This window comes from Salvelinus sp. IW2-2015, unplaced genomic scaffold (genome assembly GCF_002910315.2).
Source record: "Salvelinus sp. IW2-2015 unplaced genomic scaffold, ASM291031v2 Un_scaffold3551, whole genome shotgun sequence".
NCBI lineage: Eukaryota > Metazoa > Chordata > Actinopteri > Salmoniformes > Salmonidae > Salvelinus > Salvelinus sp. IW2-2015.
Window position 1 is genome coordinate 93,939 of NW_019944830.1, and position 8,220 is coordinate 102,158.

At 47.3% G+C, this 8,220-nt stretch overlaps 1 pseudogene; it reads right to left on the reverse strand.

The window, feature by feature from the left end:
- LOC112076070 (uncharacterized) overlaps window positions 1–8,220 on the reverse strand; it is an 18,063-nt pseudogene that overhangs the window by 9,008 nt on the left and 835 nt on the right.

Sequence of the window (8,220 nt, forward strand, 5' to 3'; positions counted from 1 at the left end):
TGAGGGCAAGCAACCACTGAACTCCCATCGCATAGCGGAAGCACGGCGCTGATATCGACCGGTATTGCTGACGATCCATATCTCACATGTCAGAGTAGGATTGTGCACAGCTAGTAAGAACATTTTACAAAAACACGCAGTTTTAAACATTTTCACAATGGACAGACAGATATTACCAGGACGTGTACTGACCAGCTGGTAAGGTATTCACTTACATTTTCAAGATTCAGCCCACAGATGCTCAAAAGGTTCTACAGCCACACCATTGAGAGCATCTTGACTGGGTGCATCACTGCTTGTAGTTGGCAACTGCTTGGCATCCAACCGCAAGGCATACACGAGGAGTAATGCATACAGCCCAGTCTACACCGGTGTTTACAAAGCATGTGACTAATATATTTTTGGCATGCCTTGTACAGTCTAATTGCTAGCCTGTGGTGGTACCAGCAATGTTTTGTGCCACTCCTGTCATGCCAAACATTTATATGAGATTTGACATAATAGAACAAACAGATGTGGGACCATTCTCTTAACCCGACAACAGTCTACTGGGACCATGCTACTAACCGCACAACGTCTACTGGGACAGCTATCTAACCGCACAACAGTCTACTGGGACCATGCTATCTAACCGCACAACAGTCTACTGGGACCATGCTATCTAACCGCACAACAGCTCTACTGCCTATCTAACCGCACAACAGTCTACTGGGACCATGCTATCTAACCGCACAACAGTCTACTGGGACCATGCTTCTAACCGCACAACAGTCTATGGGACCATGCTATCTAACGCACACAACGTCTACTGGGACCTGCTATCTCTAACCGCACAACAGTCTACTGGGACCATGCATCTAACCGCACAACAGTCTGCTCCACAGGTGAGGGAATTATTTAAGATACTGTTGAAGAGGTAGGTTTCAGATGTTTTCAGAAGATGGACAGGGACTCTGCTGTCCTAGCATCAGGGAGAAGCTGGTTCCACCATTGGGGTGCCAGGACAGAGAAGAGCTGTGGACTGGCGCGAGTGGGAGCTGCCTCCCGTGAGGGGTGAGGGCCAAGAGACCTGAGGTGGCATAACGGAGTGTCGGGTGGGGTGTGGGTTTGATCATAGCCTGAAGGTAGGGAGAGGCAGTTCTCTTGCTGTTCCCTAGGTAAACACCATGGTTTTGTAGTGGATGGTAGCTTCGACCGGAAGCCAGCGGAGTGTGTGGAGGGCGGGGTGACATGAGAGAACTTGGGAGAGTTGAACATGAGAGGGCTGCAGAGTTCTGGATAAGTTGCAGGGGTTTGTATGGTACAAGAGGGGAGGATGAGAACAGAGAGAGAGAGTCAGCCGGTTTGGCAGAGAGAGATAGATGAGAGTGCGTTCAGAGAGAGCGAACGCTCAAGTGTTTTGGAAGGAAAGAAAGAAGGGATACAGGTCTTAGTTTTTGACGTAAGAGGGGTCGAGTGTTGGTTTCTTGAGGAGAGGAGCGACTCTGACCATGTTAAGTCGGGGACGCAGAGCAGTGGTCAGGTGAAGTTGATGATGAAGTGTAGGCCTAGTGTTGACACAGACGGGCAATTCACTGTTAGCTGTGTCAAGTGTTGGAGACCAGTGACAGATTAGTCCGTGGGGATAATTCCGGGTTACCACCCAAACACCACACCTTCTCAGTGGGGGGTAAATAGTTGGGGGTTCAAAACATCAGACTAGGGCCTGCACTCTACAGCACCATATTCTGTTCATAAGTGCACTATTTGACAAAGCCTCATGTTGGTAAATAGGGTGTAATTTGAGACATGGTCGAGCTGAAGGGCTGCAAGATTTTGGATCTCAGAAGTGCATCTTGTGTTTAAGTTTTCCTTCAGCTTTTTTTTGACTTGTCATGTTTGTTTAACAAAACAGGTAGGGCTGCAGTAGGTCACGTTGTGTGTATATCTGTAATTTGCCTAACGCATGGCTGCTACTAATGCTGCATTTCTTCCAGACACATTTAGATGAAGCTCGGATAATTCACTATGTATTTTGGTCTCATCTCTAGAAAGCGAGCCAATAAACACTTCTCTCCCGCAAATCTTATGTCACAACATATAGATTTAATTTACTAATGAAGCCGGTCGTCGTAGCTAACATGCTTTGACAGGAGCAATAAAAAACACAGCAAAACTAGAACAATGTGCTTGGATCACAGCGTAACGACAGGCGTGGTCCGCAATGGACCAAGTAGACAGACTAAAACACACCAAGTAGACAGACCTAAAACACCACCAAGCAGACAGACTAAAACACCACCAAGCAGACAGACTAAAACACACCAAGCAGACAGACTAAAACACCACCAAGTAGACAGACTAAAACAACACCAAGCACGAACTAACACCACCAAGCAGACAGACTATAGACCACCAAGCAGACAAAGACACACCACAAGTAGACGACGTAATAACAAACCAAGGGAGACAGACTAAGACAACCATATGGCCTCGCGGACAAGACGACAGAGGAAATAACTCGATTAAACAAACATGACTAGCTGTGAATGATTCATACGTACTTTGGAGAAAGGAGACTCGTCCCACAGACGAGTGACTGAAGCACAGGCCTGTTGTCTGGGGGAAGAGAAACAGCGGATGCGTGGCTTGTTCTAATCAATGCTGCAGCGGTTTCACCGATAGCCGCCCGTTTCTTTGCAACACGAAGAAGTAGCATAGTTATTTACAGAACACAGCGCTTCACACTGAGTGAAAGAGATGTGTGCTGGCAGCTGGAAATTACTTTTTTCTGATCACAGATAATACATTTAAAAAAACACTTGTCGTAGTCTATATTTCTCCATATCCCATTACAATATCATTGGTGTCACAGTATTCTGCACAGCCCTAGCCTAGTGTGTGTAGCTTTGGAATGCTAGGCCTGTTCTCCTGGAATGCTCGCCCTGTTCTCCTTGGAATGCTAGGCCTGTTCTCCATGGAATGCTAGGTCCTGTTCTCCATGGAATGCTAGGCCCTGTCTTCTGTCCTTGGAATCTGCGCTCTGTCCTGTTCTCCTTGGAATGCTAGGCCCTGTTCTTCTGTGATGCTCTGTCCGGTGTCTCTTTGGAATCTAGGCCTGTCTCTTGGAATGCTAGGCCTGTTCTTCCTTTGGGAATGCTAGTCCCTGTTTCCTTGGAATACTAGGCCTGTTCTCCTTGGATATACCTAGGCCCTGGTGTCTAGCCCATGTGTGGATACCGATGTAACTCGCTCCTCGGATTCTCATGGGTTCTCCTCGGGAATGCTACCGTTACACATGATTCTTCTGGAGGAAGCCCGTTCAGATTATCTCCTGTCTCCCAATACTACATCTGTGGTATGCGATATACCTTCTCCTGGTCAGGTTACATAGCGTCCCTGTCATCTCCATTAGTGGATAGCTCGTATGGCCCTCTCCGTTGTACTAAACCGTCATGGAATATACGGCACCTGTTACTCCTTGGAAAATACTAGGTTCCTTGTTCGTCCTCTTAAGGGAGGACTTGTGCTTCCCAGTACCCTGTCTCCGACATACAGCCCAGATCTCATCCTTTGATCATCAGGACCTAGTGCTCACTGAATATAGCGCTTTAATCACTAAAGTTGTGGGCAGGGCTTGTGAAAGCTGCACATGCCTTGCAGTGGACGACAGCCTTGGAGATCAGTGGCTTGCCCAACAAGAGGACTGCTCAGCCACAGAATGGTCGACTATAAGCACTTGAGCTAGGGCTGGAACAAAGCGCCTGCCAGCCACCAGTGATGGTCGACACAGTTTGAGCAGGCGTTTACAAAGAATGGCAAGCACAGTGACGACCAGACCTGATGCAGGGCGGACAACGCCCCAGTCTCTCAGAGATGTCGACCGACCCTTTAGGAGTCAAGGCTTGGAACAAAGGCGACTTTGCACCAGCCACCAGGTTGTCGACCAAGCCTCGGAGCAGCGGGCTGAGAACATATAGGCTTGCCATAGACCAGGTGGTCCGATCCACCTTGGAGCAGGGGCTGGAACAAAAGCTGGCACAGCTCCGAGTATGTACACCCATTAGCAGGATAGCAAGATGGCTGCAAAGCCACTAGGTGTCAGGACAACCTAATGAAGGGCTGGAACAAAGGCTTGCATAGCCAACCGATGACACTGTGCACGACCACCTTGGAGGCAGGGCTTGGAACAAAATTGGCAGCCTATTCCCGCTTATATGATACCATAGTAGGCTAAGAGTCATGGGCAGGAAAATCTAAATATTATTATTTTTTTTTTTAAATATTGTGATTTAAATCTAAACACTTGGTGAATGTTGGAATATAAATATAATGATTTATATTTAAGAAGAAAGTGGAAGCCGCATCATTCTTGTTTGTAGACCAACTTGTTGCTGTATTTGTGACCACTACACAGAACTGATCATCACAATAATACGGATCTGACAGAGGAGCCGGATCTGACAGAGGAGACCCGGATCTGACAAGGAGCCCGGATGCAGACCCGGATCGACAGAGGAGCCCGGATCTGACAGAGGAGCCCGATCTGACAGAGGAGCCCGGATCTGACAGAGGAGCCCGGATCTGACAGAGGAGCCCGGATGTCAACAGAGGAGCCTGGAATCTAACAGAGAACGCCCGGATCTACAGAGGAGCTGCTGAGTGACGGGCGGGGCCTGTGTGTGTGGGAAGCAGCTGTTAGGAGAGAGAGAGAGGACAAAGAGTAAACTAGAAAAAAAAAACCATGCGATAGTCCATGTAAATTAAAATGCGTACTACTAATTTATTTGTGGCCCTACTATTTAGGAATAGGTTCATTTTGAGAAGCAAATTCTGGTTCCGTTTTGACTGCACAGACAATGAGAAAAGGACCAGACACCATCAGCAACTGCACTGGCAAGATTTTCAACCATACTCACTGAGAAAACGGCATTCTGGGAGTCCAAACGGACAGGGCGTGAGTCTCGCTAAGGCCACAACTTTGAGTCCGCTCCCCCCCTCCACCACCCGTATCACAGCGCTGAGCTGTCAGAGTTCCCCACCTTGTTGACCCACCAGTTCCGTCAACAGTCTCTTACACACCAGGTGAGCCACGAAGGTACCGATGAGACGCACCCCACCATCACCAGTCCCATACCCAGCACGAGCCGGTAGAGGTATACCCGCAGCCACGTTCAGTACGATGTAGCCCCAACCGAAGGAAGGACACAATGATCAGACCCACTATGAACAACAAGGCTCCAACCAGGCTGTCCAAGCTCTCACCCAGAGTAGAAGGTCCTTGAGGTACTGTCGGACTAGAGCCACGGAGGAGAAGCACACAGCTGTCAGAATGCACGCCAGGAGGCCTCTTGAAACAACACGTGGTAATACAACACGGGTGTCTGAAATCCCGTTGGTGACGCACGCGTGAATGACACGCCAGCGTCAACGATGCTCTCAGGGTCTCCGTCAGATTTGCCGACGGCTCCTCCTCTCTCGTCAAACGCGTTGCATATCAGATGTCAATTTTATGCACTCGTCCGGGGAGGATCTCTTGGAGCCAGCGGTTCAGCTGGATCTGTCCTTTGACCGCCAGTGCAAGACCTTGCCTCGAACGGTGCGATCTGGACCTTTTGGGCACCTCCAGGATCGATGTGCCCGACTGCATGTTTTCCTATGCGTGCCCACAATGTGTTGCCTCAGTCTCCGGTAAGATCATACCAGCGCTCTGACTGGTTGTGCGCGGATTTAACGACTGGAGCTTGTAATAAATACTTGAAAATATTTCCCGTGACCCCCTTCCTGTAGGAAAACGATGACGTCTGAACTGAATACATGACCAACTCAGAATCAGATAATTCCGAGTGATTGCTGACAGTGAGAAGTTTCGATGGTTTCTGTGTTGGGGACATCGTTTCTAAGTATTTCAGACATGAAAGGAATAACTGTTTTAACATAGGCTTTCCAAAGACAGGAAATCTTGTCTTCCAAATCCAGCTTCGACCGGAAGCCAGCGGAGTGTGTGGAGGAGCGGGGTGACATGAGAGAACTTGGGAAGGTTGAACATGAGAGGGCTGCAGAGTTCTGGATAAGTTGCAGGGGTTTGATGGTACAAGAGGGAAGGATGAGAACAGAGAGAGAGTCAGCTTTGGCAGTGAGAGATAGTGAGAGTCGTTCAGAGAGAGAGTCAGCTTTGGCAGTGAGAGATAGTGAGAGTCGTTCAGAGAGAGCACGCTCAAGTGTTTTGGAAAGGAAAGAAAGAAGGGATACAGGTCTYTAGTTTTTGACGTAAGAGGGGTCGAGTGTTGGTTTCTTGAGGAGAGGAGCGACTCTGACCATGTTGAAGTCAGAGGGGACGCAGCCAGTGGTCAGGGATGAGWTGATGATGGAAGTGTAGGCCTAGTGTTGACACAGACGGGCAATTCACTGTTAGCTGTGTCAAGTGTTGGAGACCAGTGACAGATTAGTCCGTGGGGATCTGGGTTTACCACCCACACCACCTTCTCAGTGGGGGGTAAAATAGTTGGGGGTTCAAAACATCAGACTAGGGCCTGCAACTCAWARYGCACCCTATTCTGTTCATAGTGCACTACTTTTGACAAAGCCTCATGTTGGTAAATAGGGTGTAATTTGAGACATGGTCGAGCTGAAGGGCTGCAATGTTGGATCTCAGAAAAGTGCATCTGTGTTTAAAGTTTATTTCAGCTTTTTTTTGACCTGTCCAGTTTGTGTAAACAGAAGCTAGGTAGGTCCAGTTTGTGTAAACAGAAGCTAGGGCTGCAGTAGGTACAGTTTGTGTATACTGTAAATAGCCTAACGCATGGCTGGCTACTACTGCCTGCATTTCTTCCAGACASATTTAGATGAAGCTCGGATAATTCACTATGTATTGGTTCACTTTAGATAGGAGCAAAACACTTCTCTCCCCACACTTATGTCACAACATTTGATTTCATTTACTAATGACCTGTCGTTCAGTAAACATGCTTGGACAGGAGCAATAATAACAACAGCAACATAGAAAGCATGGGCTTGGATCACAGCGTAACGACAGGCTGGGTCCGCAATGACCAAGTATACAGACTAAATTTAACACCACCAAGTAGACAGACTAAAACACCACCAAGTAGACAGACTAAAACAAACACCAAGTAGACAGACTAAAACAACACCAAGTAGACAGACTAAAACAACACCAAGTAGACAGACTAAAACAACACCAAGTAGACAGACTAAAACACCACCAAGTAGACAGACTAAAACACCACCAAGTAGACAGACTAAAACACCACCAAGTAGACAGACTAAAACACCACCAAGTAGACAGACTAAAACAACACCAAGTAGACAGACTAAAACACCACCAAGTAGACAGCTAAAACACCACCAAGTAGACAGACTAAAACACACCACCAAGTAGACAGACTAAAACAACACAAGAGACAGACTAAAACACCACCAAGTAGACAGACTAAAACAACACCAAGTTAGACAGACTAAAACACCACCAAGTAGACAGACTAAAACACCACCAAGTAGACAGACTAAAACAACACCAAGTAGACAGACTAAAACACCACCAAGTAGACAGACTAAAACACCACCAAGTAGACAAGACTAAAACACCACCAAGTAGACGACTAAAACACCACCAAGTAGACAGACTAAAACAACACCAAGTAGACAGACTAAAACACCACCAAGTAGACAGACTAAAAAACACCAATAGACAGACTAAAACACACCAAGTAGACAGACTAAAACACCACCAAGTAGACAGACTAAAACAACACCAAGTCAGACAGACTAAAACAACACCAAGTAGACAGACTAAAACACCCCAAGTAGACAGACTAAAACAACACCAAGTAGACAGACTAAAACACCACCAAGTAGACAGACTAAAAACAACACCAAGTAGACAGACTAAACACACCAAGTAGACAGACTAAAACAACCATATGGCCTCGCGGACAAGACGACAGGAAATAACTCGATTAAACAACAATGACTAGCTGTGAATTGTGATTCATACGTGACTTTTGGAGAAAGGAAGACTCGTCCCCACAGACGAGTGACTGAAGCAGCAGTGCCTGTGTGTCTGGGGGAATGAAACAGCCGGAGCAGTGGCTTGTCTAATCCAATCGCTGCAGCGGTTTCAACCGATAGCCGCCCGTTTCTTGCAGACAGAAGAAGTAGCCATAGTATTTACAGAACACAGCGCTTACACTGAGTGAAAGAGATGTGTGCTGGCAGCTG